Below are 14,826 nucleotides of genomic sequence, written 5' to 3' on the forward strand. Positions count from 1 at the left end.
TCTGATGGTTCTGGTCTCTCAGTACTGTAATGCAGCTTCTGGAGACATTTCGAGACATAAATATCTAGGACTTCAAGGGCGAGGTAAGGAAGTTAGGGTTTTTTTTTTTTTTTTAGCTTGAAAGTACTGACAGCATCCTTGTAAGAAGCAGCAGGCTGGGAGAGGGCGGGGCAAACCTGAGGGAGCCTCTCCTCACTCCTAGAACCCTGTGGCCAGAGCTGCCACTAATGCAGCTGACTACACCCCTCTTGTTTCTGCCCCAGTCTTCTCCAGGCCCCTTCTGCACTCCAGCCTCACTAAAGGAAGAACTAACCTTCCTTAAGAGTTCTGCAGATTCATTAACCTCCAAAGGGAGGTGGCCATCTCCCTAGCAGGCAGAAAACCCCTGCTGGTAGCTGCTCACTCATGGAGAATGGTTTTGTTCTAATTGGGTTCCGGGGGTGAGAAGGCCATACTCCCGCACCCCTGGCTCTTTCCAGGTGCTGGGTCTATCCTCTGTGATGAGTCTGAGAGGGGAGAATTTAAAACTCATTGTGTCTGCGGCACTGTGATCTCACTCAGCCTCTCTCTCCGGCTTGCTTTTTAACCATCCCTCGGATTTGACTTTCCCTTTGGTTGAATACCTAGGACATTTCTTCTCTGACAGTTTTTGAGCCTCCACCCTCTTAAGAGCAGTAGCTGTTTGAAGCTTCTATGTCCCCATGTCTGACCTGGAGCGTGTCTCTTGGTGTGACAGGTGACCAAACAAATATACTAGACTGATTACAGACAACGACCTACCTTAAAATGAAGAATGGGGTTCTGTTATGCACAAGGCATGAGACAAATCTCCTCAGAATGTCTCCATTACCATGGAATGTGGGGAAAGAAGGCACCCAGCCCCCAGCACCTCATCCCCTCACTAGTTAGTGCTCAGCAGTGTAGATACTTCAGCCGTGACTCTGTCCAGACTGAGACTGCTTCCACGCCCCAGAAAAACTGAAGCCAACTGGTCAGTATCACAGTGGCAGGGGAAGGGTCCTGTGTCCCATAGACCTGTGATCAACAGGATGCTGCAGAAGAAACTGGGGGCTTTCTGGATACAATTCTGAATATTAAAAAACAAACAAACAACAAACAAAACAACAAAAACAAATAAAACAACGACAATAACAAAAACCTGTCTTGTGAAGCTGGAGAGATGGCTCAGTGGTTAAGAGCATTTTTCTCTCTTGCAAAAGACCTGGGTTCGGTTCCCAACACCTACCAGATGGCTCACAATCATCCATAACTCCAGTTCCAGGGAATCTGGCCCCCTCTTCTGATCCCTGTGGGTACCAGGCACATCCTTACAAGCAGGAACACAGTCACCTACATAAAATTTAAAAAACATTTTTTTTTAAAATCTGTATTGTGGATGTTATATGACTCCCCCATGGACCTTGACCGTGAACGTACACAAGCATAACACCACACAGCCACGCTGGCCGGCTTCAGTCACACGTGACTGCACGTTACAGGGGGCCAGGAACCCTGTCACAGACAAAGCAGGCTACTCTTCCGTTGTCCCTTAGATAAGAAAATTCAAGGGGCTAAACTCCTCCCTTGTTAAATAGTGAGAAACTGACTGCTCATCCCCAAGAAGTCATAGAGAGGAACACCCTGCAGGGAACTGTTGCACAGAGGATTCACATGCAAACATTTCGGTTTACACAGATTTCAGGAGCACATTGCTTTCACACGTGAGACTGGCTGCTACTTCTGCATGCAGGCACACGCCCAGAGGACAGAGAGAGCTTTACCTTGCAAAGTCCGTGTGCAGAGATGGGAAGAAAAGCTGGAGTGATGAGGTCTACATTCTGGCTGCCTCCCTTTGGAGCCCAGACAAGGGGAGGACACAGAACGATGATAACTGTGGAGGTGGGGAATCTAGGAGCCGGGATTCAAAGTCATGAACAAAGGGGGGACGTTGAGGAAGCTCAAAGAGAGTACAGATTCCCTAGGATGAAGGATGTTTGATCTATCAAAAGCTGGGTGGTAGGGAAAACAAGAAAGAGGTGTGACTGGCAGACACGAGCTCTGGTGGGACAGTGGAGGAGCAGATCTGGGGGCGTTTGGGGCGGTTGTGTAATGGAGCAAAGACGTGCAGTGCGGCACGCAGTTGACGGAAGAAAAGCCAGAGACCAGAACAGCAAGAATTGCACACAGGTTTGGAGTGCACAGGAACAGAATGACAGTGGAGATGTGGACTGCTCAGGAAAGGGCTGCCTGTGGGTGTGGCGAGGCCCAAAGGCTCTTTGCTCAGCGTTCAAGAGGGGTCAGGCTTTGAAAGCAGAGCCATGTCTTCTAGAAGAGAAGAAGCTATGGGGATTCCAGAGCAAGTCAGACTCACCAAAGAACACATGTTTTCAAAGTGGACAGAGGTCCAAGAACAGGTGGCATATATAACACAAGTCTCCTCCAGGTTCCCTAAATTCTGGTCCAGGTAGAGGAAGGATGGACAGACAGGACCAGAGGCACCGAGTGTGGGGAAACGTGTCCAGGTTTACAACAGGCATGTAAAACTGGCTGCAGAGATGGCTATGCACATGGTAAAAGCCACAGAACTGACCACCATGAAGTGCACAGTGTCTAATTGGAGCTCATTGAAGCTGTTAATGGCAACAGAATGGAATATATCAACTTCCTTTGAAAAGCAGCCAAGAAATGGAAATTGTAGTTAAAAGTCTAGGAGAAAGCCACCAATTTAGAAAATGCCAGCAAGAAAAGTAACTTGATATCTGCTCAAGTTAGATAAAAATGGAGTCCCAAGCCTGAAGAATCCTGAGCAGATGGAGCCGGGCAGGACTCTGAAGCGACCCAGCGCACTTGGTTTGCAAACATCAGGAACACTTGGCTGTGCCTTGTAAATGCCTGTGTTAAAGAGAAACAGAACCTAAGCTCAGGCAGTCGTGTTACGTAAGGAGTGCTCTCCAGCAAAGACGCTGTCTATGTGGCCCCACCAGCATACCCAGGCCGACTTCTGCCGTTTGCTACAATGTGGCAAGGGTCCTGTGACATCCTCACTTCCGGGCTGCAGCTGCCCAGTATGCTAATCTTTATGGATTCAATGTCTCTACAGGTTTATTGTGCCTCTGTTTACTTTATAACACACAATTTACAACAGAATCCACTCACCTCCTTACTGATACAAACAGTAAGGATCTATTAACACACAAGTTCACATGATAAGCCCTGTGCTGAGGATCAATGACGCAGAAATAAAACACGCCCCGTCCTTGCAGGTCAGTGTTTGCTAAGACAAAGAGGCCAACGTGCTCAGGGTTTCCTGGTTCTTCAAAGAAACCAATTTTCAACTTCAGGTCAAAGCAACATTTATATCTGAGACTTTTGGCTAACAGTGTGCCAACTGGGATTAGGTAATACGTTAACATAGCCAAGAGAGGAAACCCAAATACGTCTATGAAGGTAAAGTTCTTTGAGAGTGGAAAGTTGGAAGGAATACCACGTCGATTAATAAGGCATGGTACAAGTCTCAGAGACTGGAATTCTGTTTCAGCAACTCCTAACTTTTATGTGGGACGATGGAAACATGGGGAACATTCGTTACCTGTTCGGTGGTGAAAGGCCAGCTTATGTTATAATGCTGTTATTGTATATAAATGAACCCGAAGCATTTTTATATAAAAATGACCCAAGTGTTTTGGTGTCAAAATGGGACCAAAATATTAACAGTGGTTAAGTTTACATAATGGAGCTATGCGAAGCTTGCTATTTCCCCTTTTGTGTTGATTCTTTGCAAGCTGATTCTTTTTCCCCTATAATAATAACGTACCGTAGACAGAAACCATTCTAAAACATCCCTCCTTCCTGAAACAGTGGCTACCCTAAGTGTAAATGCCTCACCCAGATGTGAGCTTAATGTCATTTAGAAAAAAAAAATAAAATAAAACAGTGTAAGCCCATGTTGGCAGGGTCACTACTACTTCCCACCAACTTCCCAGGACTTCCCTATTGGTGGGAGAAGCTCATGGTGGTATCAGCAGCCAACAGAATGTCCCATGTTCTCCCTAGAACCAGACCCACACTGAGAACAAACCACCCTAACCAATCAGTTTTGTAGATGTCCAGGGAGATTAGGGGACAGAGTAAGGCTAAGATTCTAAAGCATCTGACAGGCTCACTAACAAGGGAAATAACAATGAATGAGATGAAATTTAATAGGAACAAATTGTAATCTACATTTCAAAGAATTTTTTAAAACCTGAAGATTGCAATGGATCAGGGAAATGAATACCAACAACCGCACGGATTAAATGCAGGGACCTGGGTTGAACCAAGATGGGATCATCTACAAGTGTGCTGGGTGCCAGAGAAGGATAATGAGTGCTTTGGCTGAGTACACAGAGGAACAGGGTGTGCAAAAGTGAGGGAGGCAGGTTAGTTCCAGTGCATGGTCACTGTGACCCAGAGACTCCGTACAAGGAGAGGGTTGGAAAGCTGGAGAATAAGAAGCCCAGAAATCACCTGGAACCCTGTACACCTGTGAGAACTGGACCGGCTGGGCACTGCCAGCTTCCGGAGACCTGCCCTGCATATCGATATGCTTATCATTACATCAAAGGCATTCCCAGCCCGCCCTGCCTCTGTCCACAAGTATCCAGAGGGCTGGCCGGGAGCACCTGTCCCCAGAGACAGAGTGTGTTGACAAGTGGGACTGCGTCAAAGAGCACAGGTCCCAAAAGCAGTCATTTCCTGCGGAACATGGTGGCCTTCCTGGGATAGCAGTGCCTGGGCTCCTGAGCTCTACACCCAGGGAACGGTTTCCAGGGAGAAAATCCCTCTCTTCCAGGCCTGGTGCAGGACAGAAGCTGGAAAAGAACATTGCCATCTCCACGCAAACAATGACACAGCGGCCACAAGAGGCCTCCTGCCACCAGATCCTTATAAGGTCCCTATCAGAGCGCGAAGCCCACACCTCCTGCTTGACGTGTGCCTCCAGGATCCACAGTTAGAACTTGTCCTTAGACTGGAAACTCAAACCTCATCCTCCCAATGTCTCTGGAGTTTGTTTGGAAGAGCTTTGCTTCCTTCTCTTGGGGCATGGATATGTAGGAGTCTGTTCCGTGCATCTTGAATGGCACACGGTGTGAGTGAGCCCCTTACTTGGTATGAGTGGTTGCGCAGGTGTGTATAAGAATGAGTGTGTCCATGCCAGTGTGTCTGATTGTGTGCAGTAGAGAGCACCCTGTTAGCTCCCGAATGTGTGTGAGCAAGTGCCTTTGTATAAACCATGAGTGTGCCTTGTGCTTGTATGAGTGCCCTAGGTTGTAGACGGGTGGTGAATGGGAGCACTAGTGAGCATGGGGGTTCATATGTGTGCACCTGTGTAGCTATGTGTTCCTTTCTGAGTGTGGTTGAATGTGAGTGAAGAAGCCCATGTGTTTGGGTGTGTGGGTGCGGAAGCGCACGTCTTTGTCCTTCTATGGTCCCATGGTCCCCTATGATGCCCAAAGAAGCCAACCTCGAGCTCCCCCCCGGCCATGACGGGGGTCCTCGCCCTGGGACCCTTTGGGCACGAGGGGGCGCCTCGCTACCGTAACCGGGACGCGTTGGCCTGGGCGGCCCGGGGGCGGCTCACGGGGCGGTGCCGGACTCTGAGCTGTGGGCTCTGGGGACGCTGCGCTCCGCCCCGAGGAGCCACGGCCGGGCACGCGGAGCAAGCAGCCAGAAGCCCGCGCCGGAGGTAAAGTTGAATTTCCAGTGTCTGCACCGATCGTCCCTGGGACCGGTCGGGAATAGGGGAGTAGCTGCGAAAGGGGTCCGTGCGGCCCGACCCGGGTCCGAGCGGAGCGTGGGTACCTGTCCGCGGGCGGCCACCGGAGGGAACGCAGTTCAGTTAGGGTAGCTGGCTGCGCTGAGGGAGCCGTAGCCCACGGAGGGGCGCTCGAGGGGTCGGGCCGGGCTGGGGCAAGCGGAGCGGGGTCGACAGCGCTCCACACGCAGGAAGCCGGAGGATCGGGTTTGGCCGCGTGGTGCGCTTTCATGGAGGTTCGGGCGGCTGCCGGAGACTGGGTCCTGCTGCCGCCCCGTCTGCCCGCGTCGGTTCTACCGGATCCTGGGTAAGAAGGAGAGAGGAGGGCGCAGGAGGTCTGCATCCGGGAAGGGGCCAGGGCTCTCCCGGACAGTCCCGGGCTCGAAGGCTGTGCGCATCGGCTTCAGGGGAGAGGTGACTGGGGCGAGTCCGCGGTGCTGGTTCCCTTTTCTGGTCCGAGACGGTGAAGTGAACGCCCACCCACCCACCGCTTACACGCGCAGTCGCGCGCACACGCGCCTTGCACGCTTGGCTGTCCTGCTACCCTTCCCTCTCTAACCTACCAGGGCGCCGGCTTGAATAGGATGCGGGGCGGGTGCGGGTATCGACTCCCACACTCCGAATTCTGCGAAGTCTCTGTCCTCTCCGGCTGGGACAGCTGCTTCTGGTCGGGACAGTGGCCCCGATAGTGAGGAGTTTTGGCCGCTGAGGGACTCTGAGCCTGGGCAATTGTATGCGGAAGGTGAGCTGGTTCCTATGAGCCCTGCAAGATTGTCCAACTTCGCGATTTTGAGGGCGCCCTACGCATGTTTGCCATAGAAGGATTTCAGAGTTTGAAAGCCCCTAGGTCTCAGTCGAGTTCTCACTCTTGAAGCACTGCCCCGCGAGGAAGCACTGAGGTCATGTGCTGTCCTCGGAACCTTTTTGGTCACGTTCAAATTCTCCTGCTCTTGGACCCTGGAGTTTAGACGCTCAGAGGCAGCCTTGTCCTTGGCCTCTGGAGGTCCTAGAAATCCTCCCTCGCAGCCTCTGTCCTCTTTTGTCTCTCCTTTGCCCTTGGCTAAAAAAGGCCTGGGCAGCATTCGGAGCAATGGCATGCTGTGAATAATGGATTTTGATCCAGTCTGGAACTCTGGGAGTGATTGAGTCGTGGCTCACACTGTAGCCCTGCCCTTGGGTCAGTTAAGGACCCCCACTCCGTCCACCCCAACAGGAATTTGTCTTCAGCAAGTGGTTTTCATTTCCACTGATGGGGGGGGGGTGGGATTCACAAGCCCCAAGGCAAGAGGACTCTCCTCGCTTCCCTCTAGGGCCATGCAGGACTGTCACTGACCCTTTGATGGCTTGGGTAGGTTGTCGCTGGCCTCTTGCAGGCTTGGGTAGGTTGTTGCTGGCCTCTCGCAGGCTTGGGTAGGTTGTCAATGGGATTGCTGTGTCCCCTTATGCTATGAATCCCGGGAATGGGGGCGGGGTGTTGTTGCACATCCAGGGGTGAAACCCACTTCCTGGAAGACCCTGCTCTGTATGGTCTATGCAGACAAAGAGGCACATTCAGTGCTGTCCAGAGATGGCTCTCGTTTCTGGGTCTTTTGAGGGGAGACCAATGACAGCTTTCCAAGGGCAGTGCCAATTTGTATACTCCATTTTGAGTTTTCACACACCCCCACCTTGAAGTTACCATTATTTAAACAAACCAAAACAAAATAACAAAACCAAGTTGGGTGTTTGGGAGGCAAGGGAGGAGAGGAGAGCGAGTTCCTGGTTGACACAGAACAGAGCTGTGTGGTTTTCCTTTCCCAGTGCCTGGCAGAGCCATGCGTGGGCCAGATGCTCAGAAAATGTGTGCTGGTTGATTAATTGTTTGAGTTATAATTAAGAGGTTCTACCTAGTGTACGACTGGGAGAGGCATTATCATAATTACAGGTGTGTTTGCCGTAATTAGTAGGTCCCGTAAAACACATAGGTTGATAGGAAATGATAAAATGTTGGGGTTTGCCCTGGCAAGTGCAGGTCCTAAGCTTCTGTGAGTTGGAGGAGGATGGGTTGAGGCAGATATGATGAAGCTTGGGGTCCTCCCTTCCCCTTGTACTGGGCTGGTCTTCTGGACAAAGTGTGTCTCATCAGGCACCCAATGGGCAGGGCAAGCCATGGGATGCCCAGAGAGGAGAGTGTTGTCAGCTCGGAAACCCTGTGCAGATTATGTGGGGGCAGACTGGAGGGGAGCAGATGTGTGGCACTGAGCGTGGAGGTACTGAAGGTGGGCGGATCTGAGTGATGAAGCTGGCCTCTGGTCCAAAATGGCGCTTGGGGGCTGAAGATCTGAGTGCCTGCCCACTGATGGTCATTTGGTGAGGAACAGAAACATTCAGAGCTAACACTATCCAGGGACATCCGAAAGGGTGGGGTATCAGGGAGCTCTCCACTGCTAGAGTGGGAGTATCTGACTGAACAGAGACTGCCCTCAGATGGCCCCCAGCACCTTCCATGAGGAGAGGCAACCATGTTGCTAGGGGTTGGTTGGCTGAAGCCCCCACAGTGGCTGACAGTTACCTAGCCACAGCTGGCTCGCAGCTCCCCAGAGGCCAAGTCAGAAATACCTTTAACAGGGGTCTCATCTTCACCTTCCAGAACTTGAGGGCACTTGGGATCCCTTTCTGTGACAAAGAACCCCACCAGTCTCTCAAGCCCCCCAGTTTCCTTAAGCAGAATTCCAGAGGTTCCTTTTCCCAGCCAGGCCAGGAAGTGAGCTGGTCCTTTACCATCCACAGACACTAGCATCTCCACTGAGATGGGGGAGATATGATGAGACGTGAGGGAGGATCCTCTCCCCCCCCCTTCCTAAACAGCTCGGAAGAAGACACTTGGAAAGCAGCCATCCAGCCAATCAGTGGTCACCTTCCCCTGAGGACACGGGTACAGCAGATACGGGGCTCCTTGTCCACAGGTGTGGGGCAGTCTGCAAGGTTCATGTCGAACTCAGTCCCTGAACTGGAGGCTGTACCACGTGACTGCGCTGTACTCTAGCTTCAGGGAGGTTTGCCCATGTAGTAAAACACAAACCGCAGCCCGTTAGAAGTAACCAACATTTTGATTTGATTGTGAGTTTAGAGAAAGTCGGATTAAAATGCGAGTGTGGTGCAGACAATTTTGTGTTGCTTCCTTCCCTGTAGAGTGGCAGACGCTTCAGCAAGGCAGAGGCCTGGCTCCAGTGGCTCCAGAGGTCTTGGGTACAGCAGCCTCTCTGTTACTCTCCCTGATAGCGCTTCCCGCCTCTCTCTCTCTCTCTCTCTCTCTCTCTCTCTCTCTCTCTCTCTCTCTCTCTCCATGCCAGTTTCCTCCACTAATGCAGCTCCCCAAGATCTGGGCTCTAGTGAGGAAGGCAAGGTGCAGGCTGCAGCCCAAGAACTCAGTGACTTCTGGATACTCTCAACGTCCTTAGACATTTGAATAGCCGCGTTTAGAATGTTAGACTAGACCCGAATGGTGCCTTGAATTCAAAGGCTAGAATTCAGAGGCTCCGCTCAGCCTCCAAATCCTCTGGCTGATGTGAATACGGGGGCAGTTTCGGCTGAATTCCATCCCTAAGAGGCAGATTTATTTTTGTCAAGGCTTGCTGTGGTGGGAAGGACTGTGGGATCCACTTGTGCCTGACTCTTGGCCCCACTCTCCCAGTGGCTTCCTAGCTGTGAAATCTTCCTCTGGTGGGCTTCTTGGGTTTCTGTGCCCACTGTATTGTCACATCTCATTCCAGCTCTCAAGCAGGGGATCCCAGGGTCTTTCAGACAGCCTGGCAAGCATACCACTTGGCCGTCCCTGCCCTGCGTTGTGGGGGAGGGGAGTGTTCTAGTTTGGTGGTGAAGGTGGAACCTGGGAATGTAGATGAATATGGATCCTAAGTCAGTCTCCGTGTGTGTGTGTCTGTGTGTGTTTGTGTCTGTGTGTGTGTGTGTGTGTCTGTGTGTATAGATCTAAGTCTTCCAGAGCATGTGTATGAAGGTCAGAGAATAACCTCGGCTATCAGTCCTTACTTTCCACCTTGTTGGAGACAGGGTCTACTGTACCTCACTGGCACTTGAGTCTCCAGGGCTTCTTCAGCTTCCTGTATCAGAAGGCAAGGCTCCTCATATATGACCCTGGCATTTTACACAGGAAGCCTGTGTGGGATGGACTCCCTTACCATGTGGTATGTCAGCATCTTTAATCTCTTTACATCTTCACTATGTGACTTAGTCATAAGTCATCCAGGTCCCTCTGCAATGTTCCTCAGGGGAGGGGTTGCCTCTGAGAGCTCCCTGTAGATGGAGCTGGTTGTGATCTCCACCTGTGTTAACAGAGACAGGCTTCGGTCACCGATTTGATGTCACTGAACTTGGAGATGATCCTGATGTCTCTCTGCCATCTGTTTGTTTTTGTTTTTGTTTTGTCACAGCTCCACCATAAGCTTCTCCCCAGATCACTTTCCGCACCCACCGTGGCTGGCCACGTGCTTCCCCTCTTTCAGAGCCATACCAGACACGTTGGTGCTTGGTGGCTTCATGACAGCTCCGCCATGTGTGTGCCAGGTGACCAAAGTGAGCTCAGTGGGCGGATGTGCCCAGGCATTTGCTGTGAGCTGAAACCTGTGGGATCCGTGTACTCCAACTGGGGAAATGCCTCAACCTCTAAAACCTAGACTTTCATTGTATAAACAAAGAAATGCGCATGGGTGTGTACTCGCACACGTGTACGCATGCACACACTCGCGAACACATGCCTAATGGGTGAAGCAAACTGACAGGTGGTGGATGGGCTGATGTGAAGGCCTCGGAAGGGGGTGCAGAGAGTCTGAGCTGCGTGTTCTGTGTTTGCCGGTGTCTCTCCAGGTTATAGTTCCAGAACAGAGCATAGGATAGGTGTTAGTCATCTTTTATAGCAATGCTATAACAAGATATCTGAGCTCGGCCACTTTATACACACTAGATGAGCTTTTTGTTTTTGCTTTCTGGCTCGCTGTCCTGGAGGGATATGGTCCATGATGCTGAGGGAAGACATGGCAGCCAACAGGGAAGGAGAGGTGGCAAGGTCAGGGTGCTGGTTGGTCATGTTATAGCCGTACTATGGGAGCAGAGTACGATTAGGTAGTGGGGTCAGGATATGGAGTCCGAAAGCCTGCCCCCGACGACTCACTCCAGCAAGGCTCCATCCTCCAAGGTCCCACTCTTTTCTTTTCCCAAAGCACCAACAGCTGGGAACCAAGTGAGCCTCTGGGGGACATTACCCGATCCTGCGTTCAAACCTCCTTATTTCCTCTCCTGTGAACCCATCAGCATCCAACTACAGTTCCACCCTGCCGACTCTGTCTAATCAATTACCTCTCAAAGACTCTGCCCCTAGAGTAAGGAGTAACATTCACCTCCTTAATAGCCTTTGGGGGCCTGAACTCCTGAATGAGTTAAACCATATTCAAAACAGCAGAGGGTGATGAGCATGGTGGTGCACGCCTTTAATCCCAGCACAGGGTGGCAGAGGCAGGCAGATCTCTGTGTGTTTAAGACCAGCCTGGTTTACAAAGCAAGTTCCAGGAGAGCCAGGGCTGTTATACAGAGAGAACCTGTCTCGAAAAAACAAGACAAAAACAAAAAACAAAAAACAAAAAAAAACAAAGAACAGAGATGAGGTGGTGAACCATCCCTCTTGCCACAGCCTGTCTCTGGCAGGTGCCTGCATCCCACGTCTTCACAGTAGCTTCAGGTCAGGTGAAAGGTGACCCTCAAATTACTTTCCCTCCTGTGTGGGGGTATCAGTTGTCTCTTGTTCAAAGCTTGTAAGAGCCTGTGGTAGTTTGAATGTAATTGGCCCCCATATGCTGACAGGGAGTGGCACTATCAGGAGGTATGACTTTGTGGAGTGGGTGTGGTCTTAATGGAGGAAGTGTGTCACTGTGGAGGTGAACTTTGAGCTCTCATATATGCTCAAGCCACACGCAGTGTCTCAGACCACTTCCCGTTGCCTGTGCATTAGGATGTAGGAATGTTAGTTCCTTCTCTAGCACAATGTCTGTCTACACACCATCATGTCACACCATGATGGTAATGGACTGAATCTCTGAAAATATAGCCAGCCACCCCAATTAATGTTTTCCTTTATAAGGGTTGCCATGGTCCTGATGTGGCTTCACAGCAATGCAAACCCTAACTAAGACAGAGCCGTTCTACCCATGAAGCTCACACTGTGTGTTCCTGGGCAGCGCTATCGTGTCTCTGGGCAGTGGGGATCAGGAGGTGGGGAGACCTGTGGTGCTCACTGAGTCATAGCAGGGATGCTCTTGTGAGTCTTTTCTGAGGCCTGGCCATGACCTTGCTTTCTTCTGCATCCCTGTAATGGAATAATTTTGGAACTCTCAGACACTCATTTGATTCTAGCCAGGTCTTGAGGGAAATGTATACTGGTGAGAGACCCTCACTTTTCTCAAAGTGATGCATGTGTGAATGTGTGTGTGTGAGTGTGTGTGTGAGAGAGAGATCACTTGTATGTGTATATATGTAGCCACATGGGTTGGGGTGGTATGAGCAGGTTAATTGTTGGGGGGTGGTGAAGGCCAGAGGGTGACATCAATTGTCTTCCTCTACTGTAACTTTTTTGGGGGGCTAGACAGACTTGACAGCAAACCCTTAGGATCTGTCTGTCTGTCCCCTCCGTCCAACCAGTATTAGGGCTATGACATACTGCCTCATTTTCCGTGGGAGCTGGGGATCCAAACTCGGGTCTTCATACTTACACAGCAAACCCTTTATCCACTGAACCATATCTTCAGTCCTCTGATGCTTTTAAGATAAGTGCAGGTAGGATTCACCCTTGCTAGGCAGAAGCTGGAGAACACTGGCTGCTTCTCCCTCGAAGCGCTAGTCCTCTCTTGCTGTCTCCCGGGAACAGCGTTTAGACTGTGTAATGACTTTCTTCAGGCTGACACAGAGGCCAGGTATGCGCATCTCCCCTGGCAAATTAATAAGAAGGAAAACACGTCCCTTTCTTCCTTGTCAGCTCAGGGCAGTCGGTGTTTAGCAGTGTGCCTCAGCTCAGAGCTAGAGCAACAAAATTAATAAGTGAAATGTTTCTGCCATTTTCTTCTCACTCGTCCTCAAGTATCCAGAGACTGCTCAGGGTCTTGCAGTTCCAGCAACAATGGAGCCCCTCCTCTGCGGTTGTGTTGAGTAAATCTGAAACCTCTGCCCTCAGACTCAGACCCTCAGAACTGGAGAGGTCTTGAGGGTTAGGTGCCCAGCCAGGTACACAGGTCTCCTATCCAGGTTGACCTCAAGGTTAGCTGTGGAACATTTGCACACTCAACACTTGGACATCACTTGTGTCTCTAGACATCGTAATGAGATGCCATCAAATCCTGAGGTTGGGATGTTTACCTATAGACGAGAAACCGGAGTTACTGAGGGGCATCCAGACCCAAGTAATTGCCAGCCCTTTCTTAATTCAGGTCCTCGTGGCTACTTAAAATACCACTTCAAATAGTGGAAGAGCAACTGTGCTCACCTAGTCCAGAATTTAACCAGCTGCACGATTGCCGTATGTTTCTAGAAGCTTCCTTCAGCAAAGTTTTAAACTTCTCCCATCCACATGATTCTGGGTTCAATGGGGCCCTTGGGCTCTTCCAGAGGTCCTTGCCTCCTGCATGCCAGAATGATCATTTTTCTTTCAGGTGATGTTTTTGGTAAACAGGCGGGATTCTTGTTTGCCGAGTTCCTTTTACTCCTTTTAATCTTTCCTTGTAGCACACCTGTGTCGGGTTAACAGTTTGATTGTTGGTGGGCTTAATTAGTATATATTCACCTGAAGCTGTTAACTAGCAATGGTTATCCGGGTTGCTATAGGCTTGTGCTTGGAGAACGATGTTCTTGTTACTCATGTTAACAGTATTTCATCTATATAGTAATAGATTAACCCAATTGTGTTAATAGGAATTCATTCTAGTTTATGGAATTTAGGTTTATTTAGTGTTGAGCTTTAACGCTTTCTTTATTGATGGCTGCCTTTAGGCCAACTATGGTCTTGGGGTATTAGGGTTTATTCACTATTAAAGGTTGTTCCCATTCCTGAAGAGCTGTCCCTCTTTAGGCTAAGTTTTAAGATTACATTTTGATTTCTGTTTCTTATGGTAATTCTTAAAGTTGAACTGAAATTCTTTGTTGGGTAACCAGCTATCACCAAGCTCGGTAGGCTTTTCACCTCTACCTAACAGTCGTCCCACTATTTTGCTACATAGACGGGTTAGTTCTTTGTACTGCTCTTAGGTAGCTCGTTTGGTTTCGGGGTGCCTAGCTAAAGATCTCTTAGTTAGGTGTTTTCTAGTTAACTCATTATGCAAAAGGTACAAGGTTTAATCTTTGCTTGTTTTTACTTTGAATTAATCTTTCATCTTTCCCTTGCGGTACTTTCTCTATAGCTCCTAAGGTAGATTTCTTTCTCCAATACTTTCTTTTGTCAAATGTTTTGTTTTAGTGAGTGTGTTGTAGTTAAGTTGTGTATGTGTTAGGGCTAGATTTGGTTCATGATGTCCATTTGTTGTGAAATCTTCTGGGTGTAGGCCAGATGCTTTATTGATTTAAGCTACATCATGGTTATTCCAAGCACACTTTCCAGTATGCTTACCTTGTTACGACTTATCTCCTCTCGTAAAAGTTTGATGCAATTATGTATAAGTTTCGTTTATTTAGTTTGAGGAGGGTGACGGGCGGTGTGTGCGTACTTCATTGCTCAATTCAATTAAGCCTGGGCTCAGAGCAGAGAAGCCCCTTACTCTCTGTGGGACTGAAGGAAGACAGAGACAGCTTTCTTCCTGACCAGGGGAAGGAACTTCCACAAGTTTTGTTAGAGCCCTGATCTCATATGGGAAGATTTTCTTTCTATCTGAGGGGGAGGCAGAGTCTGTGTTTAGTTCCGTTAGCGTGTAATTAGTGTACAAAATGTGCTTTATTATATAATGCACTTTAATCGTTGCCCCCTTCTGTACCTCCCCATCCAGTCCCTTTCCTCTAGTCCT

The 14,826-nt window shown here is 49.7% G+C and overlaps 1 protein-coding gene across 4 annotated transcripts in view; it reads left to right on the forward strand.

Annotated features, from left to right (window-relative positions):
* Positions 1 to 5,630: 5,630 nt before the first annotated feature.
* Positions 5,631 to 14,826, forward strand: part of Kcng2 (potassium voltage-gated channel modifier subfamily G member 2) — a 71,251-nt gene continuing 62,055 nt past the window's right edge. The window contains exon 1 of one of the 4 annotated variants that reach the window (XM_087895905.1): positions 5,631 to 5,725. The gene's annotated coding sequence lies outside the window, so the exon portion shown is untranslated. Of the gene's footprint in view, positions 5,726 to 5,962; positions 6,102 to 6,396; positions 6,537 to 14,826 lie in introns of those variants that run through there. The other 3 variants (XM_087895907.1, XM_087895906.1, XM_087895908.1) reach the window with 3 other exon arrangements.

Source organism: Myodes glareolus, chromosome 13, assembly GCF_982192425.1.
Source record: "Myodes glareolus chromosome 13, mMyoGla1.1, whole genome shotgun sequence".
Classification (NCBI taxonomy): domain Eukaryota; kingdom Metazoa; phylum Chordata; class Mammalia; order Rodentia; family Cricetidae; genus Myodes; species Myodes glareolus.